This window comes from Hemitrygon akajei, chromosome 2 (assembly GCF_048418815.1).
Source record: "Hemitrygon akajei chromosome 2, sHemAka1.3, whole genome shotgun sequence".
NCBI classification, from domain to species: domain Eukaryota; kingdom Metazoa; phylum Chordata; class Chondrichthyes; order Myliobatiformes; family Dasyatidae; genus Hemitrygon; species Hemitrygon akajei.
Window position 1 is genome coordinate 8265802 of NC_133125.1, and position 19658 is coordinate 8285459.

The 19658-nt window shown below is 40.2% G+C and overlaps 1 protein-coding gene across 16 annotated transcripts in view; it reads left to right on the top strand.

Moving 5' to 3' along the window:
* Positions 1-19658, top strand: part of mef2cb (myocyte enhancer factor 2cb) — a 297090-nt gene that overhangs the window by 4842 nt on the left and 272590 nt on the right. The window lies entirely within an intron of this gene.

Sequence of the window (19658 nt, forward strand, 5' to 3'; positions counted from 1 at the left end):
CAGAAATCACTTTGTGACTAAAGCGGAGATGGTGTGTAATATACGTCCGGATGATGAAGGAATTATTCACGCCAAAGTGAAAAAGTAATTGTCCATTTGTAATTTGCCGCCTTTATACTCGGTGTACAGAGCAATATTGCCCGGCGCGATGCAGTCTCAGGGTGGGAATTTTTGTTAATTGTCTGGATGACGTTTAATAAATACCTCATACAGTATATGATGGTGGATGAAATCTAACAGTGCACTTAATCATTTAATACTTTTGACTTTGGTTACACTGGTACCTTTCATTGTGTAGCGAAATTACACTGGTAGTAATTTGCATCATATCTGTCTTCCTTTAAGTTCCTAAAGTTACCGTTTTAATAGTTTATAGCGATGTGTCAGCGATGTTTCCCCCCTTTGGAAGTGAATTCTCGAGGCCGTGCGTACTTTCTGCGCAGTCACGGAGTGTGACTTTTATCCTGTACTTCTCCACGCAGAGGGTCATGTTACTCGAATTACGCTGGATCTATGGCGAAGGTTGTTTATGGGCGATTTCCTCAACTTTACCAGTCTTTATCTGTAGTGATTTGCACTTCCTGCAGTCCAGGGAAGTTGACGCCGTCCGGGAAAAGGCTGCTTGTTTTAATTTCCAAGTAGCTCTTGGGAGTAGCGTTGTTGTAAAATGGGCCGTCAGTCCTGGCGCGGTAGAAATGTTCTGAGGTGGAATGTGTATCGCTGCTTTCCAAGTCATACTGCTGCGCAGTGTCTTACATCTCATCAACTCGTCATCACGGGCAACCCAATTTTCATCTTTAAACTTCATTTTCAATGTTTAGATTCCTACGTTAGCACCCCCCCCCACACACACACACACACCCACCTCTCCATTCATCCTTTTCGCAACTTTCATTCAGATCTAAGTTGTTCCTCAATGCTGTTTAGTTCATCGATACATTCCTTTATTTCATATTCCAACCTCATATTTTACACGAATACCCTTTCTTTTCATGCTTGATTTCTCGCACTTTAATTGGAAACGTTCAGATATCTTCGGAAAATGACTAGGGAAACTCAAAAGTAGACTGTACAACAGGTTCATGCGAGGGTCGCGAGTTTATTTTACTAGGACAAAATTCGACTTGTATTTAAGTCCAGAAGAACGGTCTCGGCCCGAAACGACCACTGTTTATTCCTCTCCATAGATGCTGCCTGACCTGCTGAGTTCCTCCAGCACTTTGTGCGTGTTGCTCTGGATTTCCTGCATCTGCAGGATCTTTTGTGTTTGTATTGAATTTGGCAACATTACCCATAATTTAATCAGTAATTAAAATAAAAACTAGAAATGCTCCGTTAACAAGGTGACTGTCATCTCATTTATGGCGCAGGGAGTCAATTACTGCCGGAATTTTTGTCCGTCTGTGTATATTTTACATGTATCACGCTCAGGGTTGTATTTGCGTTGTAATCTTAGTTGCTGAACTGCTGTCACTGAAGGCCATGCTCGACGTTACGTTATCAAAACAAAATATGACAGATCTGGCAATAAAGACACGGAAGCGATGAATACACATTATACTGTACAGTATACTGTAAAGTTGCAGCGTGCTCTGTCAAGTTGAGTAGTGTAGACCGGTAGTTTATCCGGAGGGACAATCAATATTGGCTAATCTCGCTTTGTAGGAGAGATAGTGTTTTCTGCACTAACTGGTAGAGTAGATAGACAGTTTTAGGAAAATGCTGAATGTTTAATCCCGCCCCTTTACAAGAGCGAAACCGATAATCCACAGAACTGGTTTGGGATTGTTGGAGAATATTCAGTCGCGTTCATTCTTCCTCACCCAGTGGTTTAAAAACACATACAAAATATCCGGCGGCTTTTATCACCCAGGTGTTTACCCATGGAATCTATCGATCGTATTCGATCAAATAGATATCAATCTCATTGAGGTCAGCAGATGACTCGGGTCCCTGACAGGCACTCGGTTCCAGTTAAGTATCTGTCACGTTGCGCGCCTTCCACTTGGAGAAGACTGGATTTTTTTCAGTGGAAAAGTGAATGTAATCCAACCATCAGATAGAATGTTTTTTTTAAATTTCTGGAATACTTTATGGTTACCACTTGTGAGCGACGCCGCCCCACTTTATCGGCAGGTATTGCACACCACTGCAACCAGCTGTCAATGTTCCAGTTATTTTTCTCTCTCGGTGTGTTGAGGCGTTGTTGAGGTTGCGATGTTTGTAAGATGAAACTTGTTACTTTGCGATGCCTGATAAGTGGTGTTGTTGTTTACATCCTGATGCCTTGACCTTGGGGGGGGGGGTGTTTCGTGTTCCTATTTTTAAAATGCACAAGAAATTGGCTTTTTGCAGCGTAACACATGCTATTTCGTCCTTTAAGAAGTGTAACATATTACGACATTGGTAACATGTTAGGATATTGCCTCCAGTGATATAAAATTCATCAACTTTTTTTCGACCCCTAACTCTTTCTTTTGAGAGGATGAAACTCATAGTTCGTGGTGGTTGTCTTGAAGTACCTAGTGCGCATCAACCGCAGAATGAAACGTAGTCCTTAAAAACGATCGCAGTGTTAAATATTAAATATAAATGGTTAGAGCAACATATAAAATGCTGGAGGAATTCAGCATCTATGGAAATCAATAAATAGTCGATGTTTTGGGCCATGAAGTCCCGGGGAAGGGTCTCGGCCCGAAACGTCGACTGTTCATTCATTTCCATGGATGCTGCCTGACCTGCTGCGTTCCCCCAGCATTTTGTGTGTGCTTTGCTCCGGATTTCCCGTATCTTCAGAATCTTTTTTGTGTTTAAGAATTGTTAGAGGATTGAAGATTTGTGCAAAGCCGGCGTTTGCATGGAGTATACTTTTAGTGTGGATTTGATCAATTCAAACTTTAAGGAAAATTCCTTGGTGCGGATTTAGGTTTTGAAGTTATTTCTGTTTGCGGAATCTCTGTATGAGTACACAGGTAGAAAGCAGCGTTGGCATGCCAACCTGGAGAATGACCAGCACAGTTCCTTATTGTTGGCATGCTGTCGGGTATATTACAGTATGGGGAAGGCATTTGTAGAGTATAATAAACACTGTTTCTAATGGCTTGGCAAAGATACCTTCAATAATATCCGCCTTAACATTCATATAACTCTTTTAAAACATTTTTGGCAGTACTGTGCTTATTTTGAATTAACACTTTTTTAGCTATTTACTTTCAGATGTTTTAGCAAAATATATATTTTTAACGCGAAAGCACTTCTGTGATTGCAGCTATATAGGTTGTGGCAATTAGGCGTTTTTTTTTGAATCCCTCATATGTCTTTCCTACTGTTTCCTGCATCCACACAATAATAAAAAATACAGATGGGTTGACAATAATAATAGGATTTGCAAGGTCACAGAAGAGACTGCTTGGTTTTGAAAAGTAACACGGAGAAGTTCTTTTAGGTCCAAGCGAAGAACAAGTAGCATGTCTCCAAATGTTGTCTGCTGTTGGAATTTGTCTATCAATATAGTGAGTAATTCAACCATCAACAATCAGTATGCAAATTGAGGTGACTTAAAAATATTGAAAACTGTAGGTTTCCCTGTCTGAAATTGTTATTATAGATTCTGGTCTAATTAATAATTATTGTAGCATAACCTCTTACCACAGCAACCCAATAGAGAAAACAACCATCTTTGCATGGTATATTGTACAATGCAACCTGGTACCAATATTTCAAAGTCATGTCGATTTGCATTCTGATGTTTAATATGTGCTGCCACTGAAAGTAATGGAGACTGCCCAGTCCATCAACGGTAAAGCCCTCCCCACCAATGAGCATATTTACATGAAACGCTGTCACAGGAAAGCAGCAAAGCAGCGACCCGCTCCCCCCGACCCAGGACATGCTCTCTTCTCACTACTGCCATTAGGAAGAGCCTCAGGATTTGCACCACCAGGTTCAAGAGCCGTTATTACCCTCAACCATCAGGCTCTTGAACCAAAGGGGTTAACTACACTGAACTTCACTTGCTCCACCATTGAAATGTTCCCACAACAGATGGACTCACTGTCAAGGACTTTTCATCTCATGTTCCAGATACTTATTGTTGATTTATTATTATTATTTCTTTATTTTTGTATTTGTACGGTTTGTCGACTTCTGCACACTGGTTGAACATCCTGGTTGGGTGGCCTTTCATTAATTTTATTGTGGTTCTTATTCTATAGATTTATTGAGTATGCCTACAAGAAAATGAATCTCAGAGTTGGATATGGTGGCTTTTGATAATAAAAGTTACATTGATCTTTGCTAATACTCTTGTACAATGTTGATACTTAATCATTTGAAAGTGATTATGGAGAAAAAATGATACCTAGTGACAATAATGTAGTATTATAGGTGTTGTGAGACACCATTTCAGAATTGTAGTAACATGCTTGATCAAAGGTCTCGGCCTGAAACGGCTCCTCTCCCAACCTCCTGAGTTCCTCCAGTATTTTGTGTGCATGTTACTCCAGAATTCCACTATCTGCAGAGTCTCTTGTGTTTATGATTTCAAATTTGGACAAATATTATCATTTAAAGCTGTTTGATGTTTGTTGGATAAACTCAGAAAAGAATGTCTAAATAATTATATTATCATTTTATAATATGTCATTTAAATAATTCACATAGGAGTGTTTAATGATTATTCATTTATTCTGCAGTGAGCAAGAACCATTAGGTTTAATATTGCAGAAACTGTAGTTGGATTACTGATTTCAGTTGAATCAAATGAGATATTAATCTGAATAATTGCTCATTGCTTCTGTAGGATTAAGTCCTAATCTGCTCTGCCCTAAGGCAAACTTGTAGCATGTGGATATCTGATTAAAGATAGTACATTAATCTTCAAGTCACATAGGCATTTGGACAGTGGAGGGCAACCTCTCAGTGTGGCCTGTCATCTTCAAGAAATCAGAGAGGCTTTCACGGACAATTGATGAAAAACCAGTACTGACAACGGAGTCTTGTGTATCACACAAAGGAAGGATTAGGCGGTTCACGTGTCATCCTGATAGGCTGGAGACCAGAGCTGATTGCTGGGGCATGGCAAGGCACGCTCCCATTTCAATTGATTATCATATGAGGAGACAATATCCCTGCCAGTTGCCCTACTTAAGATGTAATCTAAAACTGCTAAAATCAGAAATCTGCAGTGCCCCCTTTAGTTTACTTTACCTCTCTCTCTGAATTTGGTGATTAATTGTCAAGCTAATCATTACATCATTTTTGCCAGTCATATTAGTCCTAATTAGTCTAATTCATGAAAAATGAAATGGATATATGATGCCAGTGCTGGATACAAATATTACAACATTATATTGTATCAAATCTTGAAAGTGTATTTAAATATTTAAATTTCATGCAATTTTGAGACAAGCTAAGCATAGCTAAAATAGATTATTTGGTTTGAAATCAAGTTTCGAGTTTTCTTTTTGTCAAAAATGTCAAATATAATTCAAATAAAGATGTAAGATAAAACATCATTCAAGGAATACTTCAAACAGAATGATAAAATGTTTCATTTTGAGTTGAGCGAGGTTTTTTTTAAAGATTTTTTTTTAAACAATAAAAACATTCATTAGCTTCAGCAGCTACTCTATATTTCGTGCTTGGGGACAAATTTTAATATTGCAATGACTCAAACTTACTGTGAGAACAATAATGTGTTACTCCAAAAGTTAGTGTGGTCTATTATTGATTCTATTATGGTTATTATTCTATTATGGATTTATTGAATATGTCCACAAGAAAATGAAATTCAGGGCTGTTTATGGTGACAGATATGTAATTTGATAGTAAGTTTACTTTGAACTTTGAAATATGGCAAAAATATTTCAAAGATTTATAGAAACTGGATATTCTGTGAGTATACCATGCATTTAAGTTGAGGTTTTTAAAAAATCCTTAAAAACACCTGTAGTTATATCTCTGTGTAGTATAAAAATTGCCAAACAGTTCCATAGGTATGGAATTTTACATGGTTCCATTTATACAATACATTTTAAAATGTATACACATGCTTGTTACAAGCAAGCTATATAAAGTTTTCTTAGATTATAGTTTATTATAATTTAAGGATGTATGTGTGGAACTTTTATAGTTCATTTTACCATTTGAAATCAAATGTTGGCATTCAGAAAATTATTACCTGATGGAATTGGATATTTAAAGTAATTTTAACTTTAAAGTACTATGCAACAGTCTTAGGTGCAAATAGGGTGCCTAAGACCTTTGCACAGTATTGTATTTGTCGACATGGAGTGGAGAGTGAGTTTGTAAATCTGGCAAGATCAAAGGATGTTGGGAATGGTGAGAGAGAAGCACTGTGGGACGGTGTGGGACAGGTGGCAGAGAAGAAATGCTGGGAGAAGGGCTGGTGTGGATGCCAACACAGCCAGCCCTAAGACACCAAGCAAGGTCATTTGATTACAAACAATGGGTTTATTGATTATTACAGAATGTGTCTCTCGTGCTTCTTGCTCCCTGTTCTCAGCTTTCCCCCTTTCCCAACCACAATTCCCCTCTCTCTGCCCCCCCGCTTCTCACTCTCAGTCCACAATAGAGACTCATACCAGAATCAGTTTTATCATTATTTACGTCATGAAATTTGTTTTTGTAACTGTAGTACAGTGCAATACATAAAGTTACTACAGTAGTGTGCAAAGGTCTTAGGTACCCTTGCACTATATATGTGCCCAAGACTTTTGCACAGTTTCGTATATGAAATCCTCATTCTTGCATTTGCCTTGATGAAACCTACAATCAACTAGGAACACTTTTTTCTTTAACAATTTGACCTTTCTAGTAGTTATGTGTAATGCTCTGAATTGAGGAATTTAATGTTGAAATCATAACACGTGATCGATATGACATCAAAGTCACATTTTTATTGATTTTGTATCAGCATGTAAATGTTAGTAAAATATTATGATTAACTTTTTTTTCACGTATGATGTGCAACATTCCTTTAGAACAAGTATATTTAAATTTGATTACAAACTTTGTGAATTTATTTTCAGTATTTTTTTTGTTCTATTGCTGAATAATACAGGACATTGGGGGGAATCTAGAAATCTGATCTTTGCAATCAGTTTTGTTATATTATTTATTATCAATCATCGGTATAAAATTATTAAAAATTTATTGAATCTTGAAATTCAAAACATTGTTCCACGAGTGAGTGAGTAGGAGGTGTTTGTGACAAGGACAGAAATTTCTGTGAATTCTGTCTATTGCCAGTTAAGGTGAATTACTGGTATGTGTTTCATAAGCTTTCCTTGCTTTCCCATGGGCCTTGTTCAGCATGTCATAATCAGATGATAGTTGGCAGGTATATATCATCGAGCCTATTAATTCAGATGATTTTGAACATAATGCACAGGTGGAAGTTTGTCTGAAAGCCCAGTGTAGAAAAATGATTGGCATAATTAATTTATTTTGTTGGGGATTTTTCTATAGATTTAAAGTACTAAAATAAAGTGTACATACTCAGATTCTTATGCATCAGTTTAGAGATAACACATTAATTTGTGATACACACAAAATGCTGGAAGATCTCAGGTCTGTCAGCATCTTTGGTGTCAAGGATTGCTTATATCTTCTGTTACAAGACTATTGAAAGTTTCATTCAACTCTTGACCTCACAATCTACATAATGACCTTCACAAATTGCTGAGGAAACTCAGCAGTCCAAGCAGCTTCTACGGAGAAGAATAAATAGTTGACGCTTCAGGCCGAGACCCATCATCAGTCTTGGCCCACAATGTCGCCTGTTTATTCCTCTCCATAGATAACACCTGGCCTGCTGAGTTCCTCCAGCATTTTCTGTGTCTTATACTTGATTTCCAGCAACTGCAGAATCTCTTGTGTTTATGACATTTGTTTGTGAGTGGAAGGTTATGTAACAAAATGCCATGCAGGATTTGAACATTAAAAACTAGGATGACACCTCAATGCAGCATTGTAAGGGAGTGCTTTCTGTTCAAGATGGCATCTGTCAGAAGAGCTGTTAAAATTCTGGATGTTTTTTCCGGAAGTAAAGATCCTGTGGCACTTCTATGAAGAGCAGCTGGTTATTTTCCAAGTGTTCTACCATTTCCCTATCAACACCTTTTGGTACTATTTTTGATTCCCATCAAGATGGAACTTGGCTGCCATGTTTGATTGTGAATGTGGTTTGGAATGTCCCACTAAGTGAAAGGAAGGATTTTAGTGCATGTTTTCTGTTTATTTTTGGAAAAGGTTGTGAATACTAAAGATTAGTGTTATCTGATGTTGCAGTGTTCATTGAACTTGGCAATAAGTTTGCAGACGTTTCATCACCAGTTGAAGTGACATCCTCAGTGCACAGTTGTTGCTGTTCCTCTCTGGGCATGCTCACATTTATATGAGCCCCCTGTTCACTTGCCTCGGTACTGATTGGCTACCCCTTCAGTTGACCTTTATGAGTTCTATTGGCTCACATTTCATTGGTTCTTAGGGAATCTTAGATGGTGTCCATTGTGATACGTTTTTTTTACAGAGTTAGCAGAAGGGAACTGTGCTTCTAATAAATTCTCATGCCTGCTTTGTGTTTGCCTGTACCAGAACCTCTGTGGTATCCCAGTTAACGTTAGTGTTACTTGGCTCACGTACTTTGAAATGTACAGTGATCTGTGTTGTGCTGGGGGCAGTCTACAACTGTCGCTGTGCTTCCTGCACCGATATAGAATGCCAACAACGTACTAGCCCCTAACCCGTACCGTACATCTTTGGAACGTGGAAGGAAATCCAGAGCACCTACACCAGCATGGGGAGAACAAACAAAGTCCTTAAGGCACGAGTTGGAATTGAACACCAATCTTACCGCTGGCGCTGGAAAGCATCAGCACTGACTGCTATGCTACTGCATCACATAAATTTGTGAAGCAAATTTATTGCCTTTTGTTGCTGCTTTGGTCCGGGTAGCAGACAGCATGGTAGCGTAACAGTAGACTGGTGCTATTACAGCTCTGGGCGTCGGGGTTTGGTGTTTAATCCTGGTGTCCTCTGTAAGGAGTTTGGATGTCCTCCCCACGAAATACTTGGGTTTCTTCCAGGTGCTGCAGTTTCCTCCCGTAGTCCAACGACAAAACGGTTAGTAGGTTTATTTGTCATTGTAAATGGTCCCATGATTAGGCTAATTGGAGGGTTGCTGGAGGTGCGGTTCGAAGGGTCAGAAAGACCTATTCCAAGCTGAATCACTAAATAAATATAATGAGACGTTGTTGCTCTTACAAACCAATGATTCTTGATTTTTCTAAAGACTTGTGCAATATCCTGAGAGAATGAAAATCTGTTACGCAAATTACACAAACAGGAATAAGAAAACGCCAACACTTCATACTTAACTAAAGTAATAATCCTAGCTATTGATGTCTCAGCAGTTTATGCAGAGAGTAGCTAACCTACTTAGATTTGGTGGTCCGAGATTTGATCTATGTTCTGTACTGCATTAGCTGATTTAAACTAGGGCAGCTGTTGCAAAACTGAAATTGATGCTGTTCCTGCTCTTGGATTAGTCAGAGTGAATTAAGTGAGAATTTTGGTTTTTATCAATATCCAGTATTACCTGATAAAAATGCACTAGTGTGGTTGTTAGGTGAAGACCTACAGTATAACTTGTTTTCCTAAAAGCAAAATCATGATGATGATGATGATCATCATCATTATGTGCCATATTGTACAACGTGGGCAACCATGGTCTTTCCATGACCATGATGTTCTTGGCAAATTGTTCTACAGAAGTGGTTTGCCATTGCCTTCTTCTGGGAAGTGTCTTTACAAGATGGTTGACCCCAGCCATTACCAATAGTCTTCAGAGATTGTCTGCCTGGTGCCAGTGGTCACATAAGCAGCACTTGTGATATGCACCAGCTGCTCATATGACCATCTACCACCTACTCCCATAGCTTCACTTGACCCTGATCAGGGGGCCAAGCAGGTGTTAAACCTTGCCCATGGGTGTCCTGCAGACCAGCAGAGGGAAGGAGTACCTTACACCTCACACAGCTCCACTTTGCCACCCAAAAAAGCAGAATATCAAGGGAAAATAGAATATTACCACTTTTATACGTTTGTTTTTGTATTTATTTATTGGGATACAGCACAGAACAGGTCTTTTCAGCCCTTTGAGCCTCACCGCCCAGCAACCCAAATTTAATCCTACCCTAATCACGGGACAATTTATAATGACCAATTAACCTACTAATTGATACGCCTTTAGACTATCTTGACAAGTATCTGCTTTTGAAAACTTACCTATTGCTCATTATGCCGCTGGCGTTTAGGGCAGCAATGAAGGTCCTCTATCTCTGACAGTGTTCAGGTTTTCCTTCATCGTGTCAGTAGCTTCCTCTGGGTTTCCACCACCATCAGTCATGCAAGTCCCAGTGGAAACTCAGGAATACCATCACAGTCTAATGTAGAAGGATTTGTCACTGCTGTTTCTTTAACAATTTTGTTTGACCAATCAAGGTTGTTAGCCCTGAGTTGAACCCCTGAATCTGGAGGACTGGTGGACCACTTTTAGTCCGTCCTCTACCCTACCAAGAGCCAAATTATAAAGCCCTGACTCCAGCCAGCATATCTTTCTGGGTCTTTGAGTCACGCAAGCCTCTAAACCATAACAAGGTTGTGGTCTTCTTGGAGGTGCTTTTGAACAGTGTAGGTTTAAATGCTAAGGTATACTTTGAGAAAATACTAGTTATGTTTAAAATTAAATGGTAGTTGTGCAAATTCAGAAGTTTCTGTAAATTCCCACTATGTAATACTCCTTCAGCTTTTGATTGCAGTTTATTACTTTGCATTATTTAGACCCAATAACTAGGTGCATAATATTCCTGTTTATGTAATTTTTTAAGGAGATATTTTTCATTGTTAAAAGTTTAGCTGTGCAATGTATACCTGTGCTTTGGTTCACTTTTTACACTGAATTTTTATTCCCTAATCAAATGATATACTGCGTACTAATAGAATTTGCCAGTGAGTTCTCATTTTGGGCATAACTAATTTAATATTCCTAAACATTAAGAAGAACAGACATTGATGTTATACCATTTATAGGATGTGATGTGCAGTCTTGAAGCTTAGGATGTTGGTGAATATTGGTAGCTTAGGTTGAGGCATTTGATGTTGCGGTGTTTGTCAAGCTTGGCAATTTACTTGCAGATGTTTCATCGCCAGTCGAGGTGACATCCTCAGTGCGCAGTTATTGCCGTTTCTCTCTGGGAGTGCTGGCATTCATATAGTCCCTGTTCGCTTGCCTCAGTCCTGATTGGCTATCTATCAGTCGACCTTTGAATTCTATTGGCTCACTTTTCTTTGGCTCTTAGGGATTTGTAGACAGCATCTATTTCAATATGTTCGTTTACGGAGTTATCAGAAGAGAACCACACTTCTAAAAATTCTTGTCTTGAAGCTGTATTGAAGACCGTGAGAGTAGCTGTCAGAGGACTCTTGCATTTGGTAATCAATTTGCCGATTCTCAAGTCAGGAATCTTGAAATAAAAAAAGCAATGCTTCAGACTGGCTGTAACATTGAAATAGTGACTGATGTCTCCCTTGTTGCTGTGGAAGGAGTGATATCTGTCACACCCTTGTTGGTGAGAGAGCAAGAGAGCCTGTGGGATGTCAAAATATTGGAGTGAACTGTTTGGTTTTGATGGACTGTAAACCATGGCCCCTCTTTGACGGCTTTGTGTGCTGGGTGGTGAGAATGCTGATGCTTTATGCTAGAGTAATTTGGGGGAGAGGGAGGTGGGGCGTCTGCTTGCTGCTGATTGTGCGTGGGAGGGAGGCAGGGAGCTTTGGGGCTTTGATGTTTTTATTCTGTCATTCATTCTTTGGGAGTATTTCTCCTGTTTCAAGGATGTCTGCAGAGAGTAAGAATTCAGGTTGTACATTGTATATCTTCTCTAATAAGTGGAACTATTGAACTATTGTGTCAAGGAATCTCACCTGTCCCAACTTTAACAAGTTAAAATCTTAAACTTAGACCTGTTAGCTAATTTGTGAATACAATGTGCTAACATTTACAAATTGAGTTTGATTCCAGTATTTAATTTTGCAGCTTTTTAATTGACCCAAGGCCATTAAACATTAATAATATCAGTGAAATATCAGCTCTTTTCCAGGTCAAGTTTGTTTTTGTTTACATCGGTATTGAATTGCATTGATAATAGCCGATTGTACCATTTTAAGGGACAGTTGGTCTGAGAATACCTACACTTGACTTTGGCTCTGTTAAATATGCCAAATTTAGATGAGTACAGCTTCTAATTTGAGCTGCTTCTTGGATATTAGTTCACATAACTTCACTGTAGTTTCTCAGAGCCAAAAATGCCAATGCTGTCATCATCCCTTCCTCGTCCTGTTAAGCTCGTAATGACAACGGAAATTTTGATTTCATTGTTTTCCTTCTTCTACTGTCTTTTCCATTTATAGCCAAGAGGGCAGACATGTGACCCAATCACAAGTCTTTGCCAGTTCACCAATTCAACTGACTGGTAGGAAATATGGGAATGGAATTTGGCGGCTGGCCTCATTCTCTCCCTGTGGAAAAGTTCAGCCTGGGAAAGATTGGAATTTTATCATGTGTAGATTGATGCTGGATTTTAATGTGTTGTTGTTCTGCCTTGCATTAATAACACAGTGAAAAGTCAAAATGACAGCACTGTAATTATGGTTGTGAACGAATAACTCAGAAGTTCTGGAAGCTGAGCAAGTTCTTAAATTGATATGGCAGCAGGCAATTGGAAATCAAAATTGTTAGATTGTCATAAAATTGGGTGCCATAGTAACACAGTGGCTAGCACAGCGCTATCACAGCTCAGGGCTTTGGAGATAGGAGTTCAATTCCAGCATCACCTGTAAGGGGCTTGTACAACCTTCCGGTGGAATGATTTGGTTTCCTCTAAAACTCCAAAGATGTACCGTTAGTAGGTTAATTGGTCATTGTAAATTGTCCCGTGATTAGGTTAGGGTTAAATGGGGGGTTGCTGGGTAGCATGGCTCGCAGGGCCAGAAGGACCTCTTCCACACTGTATCTCTAAATAAATTAAATCCAGCTAATTTATTCGTGAGCAGATATAGAGAGGAATTACATGTTCTTTGAAATATACAGTGAAATGTGTCGATTGTTTTAACAACCAACACAGTCTGAGAATTATGCTGGGGAGAGCCTGCAAGTGCTGGCATGTTTCTGGTGCCAGCATAGCATGCCCACAACTTAATAACCCCAACCTGAACCCGTACGTCTTTGGGATGTGGGAAGAAACCAGAGCACCTAGAAGAAACCCGTGTTGTCACTCCTCACAGACAGTGATGGGAATTGAATCCCATTCAGTGATTGCTAGCGTTGTAAAGTGATTATACTACCATGCTGCCCTGTCTGGGTCTGGTGTACACATAAGGTTTGTGTTAATATTTATTTTCAGGGCCTGGGTTTTACTGGCAAAATGAGTATTATTGCTTAACCCTGTTTGCCCTTGAGAAGGTGATGGCCAGTTTCCATAGAGAACTGTTGCTGTCTTTCTGGAAAACATCCTCCCATACTGGTGTTGGGCTGGGTGCTCATGGATTTAGACCATGAAAGATTGACAGTGTATTTCCAAATCAGCTGTTGAGCAGGTGTTTCACAGTGTTGGACAGGTTTTCTGGATGGAATAAATGTGAAAAAGGAATCTTGCAGAGATAGCTAAGGAGATCAAGAAAAACATTGAGTCAGAGGGTTGATTGTGTAAAGTAGCAAAGCTTGGAAGGGCAAATGTTCGTATAAACCCAATATAAGGGAGAAACTTAATTATGAGAGAAAACAGGCAAGTAATATCAAAACTACTTCAAAGTGCAGATATATATGGTAGCTAAGGTGAGTATGAATCCGAAGAGAGTGTGATTGGGAAATTAATAATGGAAGCAAATACGTGAAGATTAGATCAAAACAAAACTTTTTCTCACTTTATCCAGTGAGACCAGAGGCCATGGGTTAAAGGTGAGAGGTGAAAAGTTTAAGGAGAACATGAGGGGAAATTTCTTCACTCAGAGTGTTGTGAGAGTGTATAACGAGCTGCCAGCACAAGTGGTACAGGCAATCTCGATTTCAGTGTTTAAGAGAAGTTTGGACAGGCACAGGGATGGTAGGGGTATGGAGGGCTGTGGTCCCGGTGCAGGTCAGTGAGAGTAAGCAGTTTAAATGGTTCAACAAGAACTAGATGTTCTTGTACTGTACTCTTCTATGACTCTGTGGAAGACTCTTCAGATCATATCATTTTCAGTGTCAGTCAGTCTGAGAGCAGCCACATTTAGTGAAGTGTGAAGTCATGCACTTCAGTAAGAGAATCCAAAAGGCTGACTATTATCTAAAGGGTAACCCATTGGCAAGTTGTTTCATGCAATTTGAAACTTGCCTCTTATGACAGACATTTTTACAAGGTATTGGAAAACCTCATGGAGAGTAAAGGTGGACAAGTCACCAGAACCCATAGAAAGTACAGTTCTCCAGTTTCAAGGGAACTGCTTCAGAAGTGGCAGAGTCATTCGCTGAAGTTTTTCAAAACTCATTGAGTTCAGGCTGGGTACCAATTGAATGAAATTCATTAGGGAGGGAGAGAAAATGTAGAAAACTATAGGCCAGTAAATTTGATATCTTCAGTTGGCAAAGTGTTGGAGTGTAGAATCAAAGGAAATGGTACATTTATGCAGCCAAACCATGCTGCTGAATTTTTATGAATGCTAGATCATGTTTGACAAATTTGTGAGATCTATTTTTGATAAGCTTAATAGATGTAAATTTAGTGGTTGTCCAACGATGACAGGAAACCTGAAAGAGAGTTTTTTAAAGTGGAAGAACCATTGTACTGGGGCAGTTCCACTCTCTTGATCATGGAAGTTCGAGTCCGGTGGTGCAAACAAGAGTCACAATTGGGGTCTCCCTTGGTTGCGGTGGATGACCATGACAACTTCTGTGCCTCGTCATGCCCCTTGCTCTCCACAGAGCATTGCACAACCACCTTTTGGCCATTTCATCTCATCCAGTTCGTCAGACCTGACTTTGCATTCTAGGAGAGAAATGCGGCCTGCCTGCTCCCCTCACCTTCTTTTGAAGCGGTGTACCGGGGTGTGGCCACTGTTGCATGCAAACAGCTACTTGGAGCCACAAATGATAGCTGAATGTTCAATGGGGACCAAAGGTAAGTGATCTGCCCCAGAATGGGCACGATAAGCCCCTTCACTAGAGGTGCTGCCCCTCCCTGGACACCCCATGCACCCCATTGTAAATCTCCTGGAGATGTAATAAGTGGAGTCAATAGAAGGGAACCTGTAGGTTTAGTGTGTTTGGTTTTCCGGACGTTACTGCGCTCGGTTTTCCAACGTTAGTGTGTTTGCTTTCCTGGACATTATTTTGTTTGTTTTACCAGATATTAGTGTGTTTGGTTTTCTGGAAGGCATTTGACAGACAAAATTGCAATACCACCAGGGGAAGTTTAGCATGGTTATCAGATAGAAGAGAGAGATTTTGATCAAATTGGCACTTTTTCAGGCTTGAAGATGTAACTAATGGAATGTGCCAGGGAGGTGCTTGTGGCCTTCAATTATTTGCAACCCACTTGGTCAGTGTGCAAAGTACCCAAGGCAGTAGTTTAGAGAGCATTGTGCAAATGAGAGTGTTTGGAATCTGCAATGAGATGTACATAGGTCGAGCGAGTCAGCAAAAACTTGGCAGATGGGGTAAAATGTAGGAAAATCATGCACTTTGGTAAGAGGATTCAAAAGGCTGGCTATTATCTAAATGGAGAGCGTTTGCAAATGGTAAAGGATTCTTATGCATGAATCACAAAATGCTAGCAAGCAGTTAAGAAGAAAAATGGTATATTGGCTTTTATTGCAAAGGAGATGGAGTTTAAAAATAGAGCATTATTGTTACAGATCTACAGTGTTGGGGAGGCTGCGCCTGGAGTACTCAACAGTTTTGGTCCCTTTATTTAAGAAATGATACTCAGACATTGTATGAAGTTCAGCAGAGATTCACCAGGCTAATTCCGTGGCTGACAGGATTATCCTATAATGAACGGTTGAGGCAGATGGATCTGTTTTTTTTAGTATTAACAAGAACGAGAATAATCTTATTGAAAGATATTGGAATTGGTTTATTTTTGTCACGTGAAAAACTTTTCTTTCATACTGTTCATACAAATCAGATCATTACACAGTGTATTGAGGTAAAGCAAAACAGAATGCAGAGTAACATGTTACAGTTACAGAGAACCTGCAGTACAGGTAAATGAAACTGTGCAAGATCATAATGAGAAAGATTATGAGGTCAAATGTTCACCTTTTCGTCCCAAGGATCTACTCAATTATATGGCCTTAGAGCAGAAGAGTAGAAGCTATCCTTGATCCTGCTTTCAGGCTTTTGTGTCTTCTACCCAATTAGGAGAAGGGAGAATGTCTTGGTGTTTATGTGATCCTTGATTATGCTGGCTCCTTTACTGAAGCAGTGAGATGTATAGATAGAGTCCATGGTGAGGAGGTTGGTTCCTGTGATGTGTGAGCTATGTCCACAACTCTCTGCACTCTCTTGCTGTTACATGCCGAGCCAAGCTGTTATACACCAGATAGGATGTGTCTATAGTCTATCATAAAAGTTGGAGAGGCTCAATGGGGACATGCAAATTTCTTTAGCTTCCTGAGGAAGCAGAGGCCTCAGTGAGCTTTTTTGAACATGACACCTACATGGTTGGACCAGGACAGCTTGTTGGTAAGGTACAAAGGGGACTTGACAAGGCAGGTGATTCTAGTGGGAAACTCTTGAACAAGGGACTATAGTTACAAGATAGGGAGGTGGTTATTTTAAACTGATGTGTTTGGCAATTTTGTCCTGCCGGGGAGATGTATCTCTGAAATTGTCCATTGGAGTTTTGTGGAGACTAGATTAGAAAAACTGAAAGAAGTGGATAAATGTTTGAACTGAGGTAGAAGTGGAGCTGTTGCAAGTGCAGAGTGGAGGCCTGGGGCAAAGTAACCATGACCGGTAATGGTGGGTAGGATTAAGAGGTTGTGGCCTACTCTCTTACCCATTTCCCTGTGTAAGTGGGAGCAGTGCATCATGGGAAGGAAAGATGAAGGGCATGATGTTCCCTGCACTGTCTGCCCTTGATCTTCTTAGTATCAGAGGCTTGGGTTTGGAATCTGCTGTTAGAGAAGCTTGGTCATGTATCTGTGGTGCATTTAATCTATTGTTTAGAATTTGAAGTGACCCACAGCTAAGGTTATTTAGGAAAACTTACCACTGTTAATTCTAGGCACTCGAGAAATGTAGACAATAGTGAATGTTTACATGGGCTGGGCTGCAGGACATCCTTAGGTTGTGTTGGTTGTTAACACAAGCGGTACATTTCACTGTATGCTTTTGATGTACTCATGATGAATACATCAGAATGCATTGTTATTATTGAACATTGTGGACATGCTATGTTGGTGTCAGAATGTGTCGTCACACTTGCAGGCTGCCCCCAGAATATCCTCTGGTTGTGTTGGTTGTTAACGCAAACAACACATTTCACTGAATGTTTCGTTGTACATGTGATAAATAAGTGAATCTGAATCTGGGTGTATTAGCAACAGAAAACTAGAATAATGCACATAAACTCCTGGAGGAACTCAGCGAGTCAGTCAGTATCTGTGGAACTGAATTATCAGCTGATGTTTCAGGCTGAGACACTTCATCAGGACTGGAAAGGAAGAGGGAAGGCGTCAGAATAAAAAGGAAGGGGAAGGGAAGGAGGCTAGCTGGAAGGTGATAGGTGAAACCAGGTGGGTGGAGAAGGTAAAGAGCTGCAGGCTTCAATTGAAATTATACAATGGATCAAAGTACACCATTCAAAACTGTAAGATCTGTGTGTTTATAAAGAAGTGTTGAAAAAGACCATTCAATGTTAGCATTTGAGCCTCCTCCACTCATTCTTATTTAATTCTGTCAGTATTTCTTCTTCATAAGATCTTACATATTTACTGCCCGTGATGTCGCTGGCACTTAGGGCAACAATAAAAGTCCTCCATTTTTGACGGTGTTGAGGGCTTCTTTCATTGTACCAGTAGCTTCCTGTCAGTTTTCACTACTGCCAGCTGTGTAAGGCCTGGGTGGAGACTCGGGAATACCATCACACATAGATGTAGAAGCAACATTCATTGCTGTTTCCATAACAGTTTTGGTTGACCAGTCGGGGTTCTTAGCCCTATGCTGAACCTCAAACCTGGAGGACCAGTGGACCACTCTGGCCTCTACCCTTAGACCTGTTTGGCATGGGTTACCATACCAAAAGCCCAATCACAAGGACTTACTCCAGCCGACGTAGCTTTCTGGATCATTGAGGCACGCAAGCCTTCAAACCCAGCGACAAGGTTGCAGTCCTCTTCGAGGTTCCTCAGATGTATTTCCAGCTTTTTTTTGTTACAGCTATCCCTTGTTCTATACTTTTACCACCATTTCTGTAAAAAGGTTTGTTCTGGAATGCCTAGGATGGATCTCTAGGCAACTCTTTTGTTGCAGCTCTTTCAAACACTTGGAGTGTTGTGTTCAGTTCTGGTCACCTCATTACAGGAAGAATGTGGAAGCTTTAGAGAGGGTGCAGAGGATACTTACCAGAATGCTGCCTGGACTGGAGATGTGTACGTCTTGTGAGGACAGGTTGAGCAAACTTAGGCTTTTGTCTTAAAAGTGAAGGAGGAAGAGAGGTGACTTGATAGAAATGTACAAGATAATAAGTGGCATAGATAGAGTGGACAGCAGGGTGGAAATGGCCAACACAAGGGGCATGGTTTTAAGGTGACTGGAGAGATGTCTGAGGTATGTACTTTTAAAAGGGGTGGTGGGTGTATGGAACTCCCTGCCTGAGGTGGTGGTAGAGGCAGACACATTGGGACATGTACAGAACACTTAGATAAACACATAGATGATAGAAAAATGGAGTCCAATGTAGGAGGGAAGGGTTAAATTGATCTTGGATTAGGTGGAAAGGTTAGCACAACATCGTGGGCCAGTGGGCATGGACTGTGCGGTAATGTTATATCTTCTGTTATTAAAGGCCTCTAGACATGCATTTCTCCACAAGTGGAAATATTTTCTTTCCATTTGCAATATCAAAACCCTTCATAGTTTTGATGACCTCTGTTAGGTCACCCTGCAGTCGTCTTTTTGTTTAAGGAGTATCACTAGTCACATGAACAAAGTTATAATACGGTTTGTGCAGCTGGCGTTTCAGATAGCGAGATGATTTGAAATTTATTCAATCTTGTGATCAACTGAAGTACAAGTGTACAAGAATATAGATAGGGCTGGGTTCTGCTGGTACTGGCCCACAACCAGGAATTGATGCCCACGATCCCTGCCCTCATAGGCCTTGTTTCTCCAGATGTGGGGTGCTGTTCCAGCTGGATCTCCACATCTGAGAGTGATCACACAGAGATGAATAGGCCTCATATGGCAGTACCACTGAGGACAACCCTGATCACCTTGCCTTTGTTAAAAGGGAGGGAATGAATGTCAAGAGTGGTTGATGTTGCATCGATCAAATGAATTTGCTTGGTCCTGACTAGTGTCAAAGTACCAA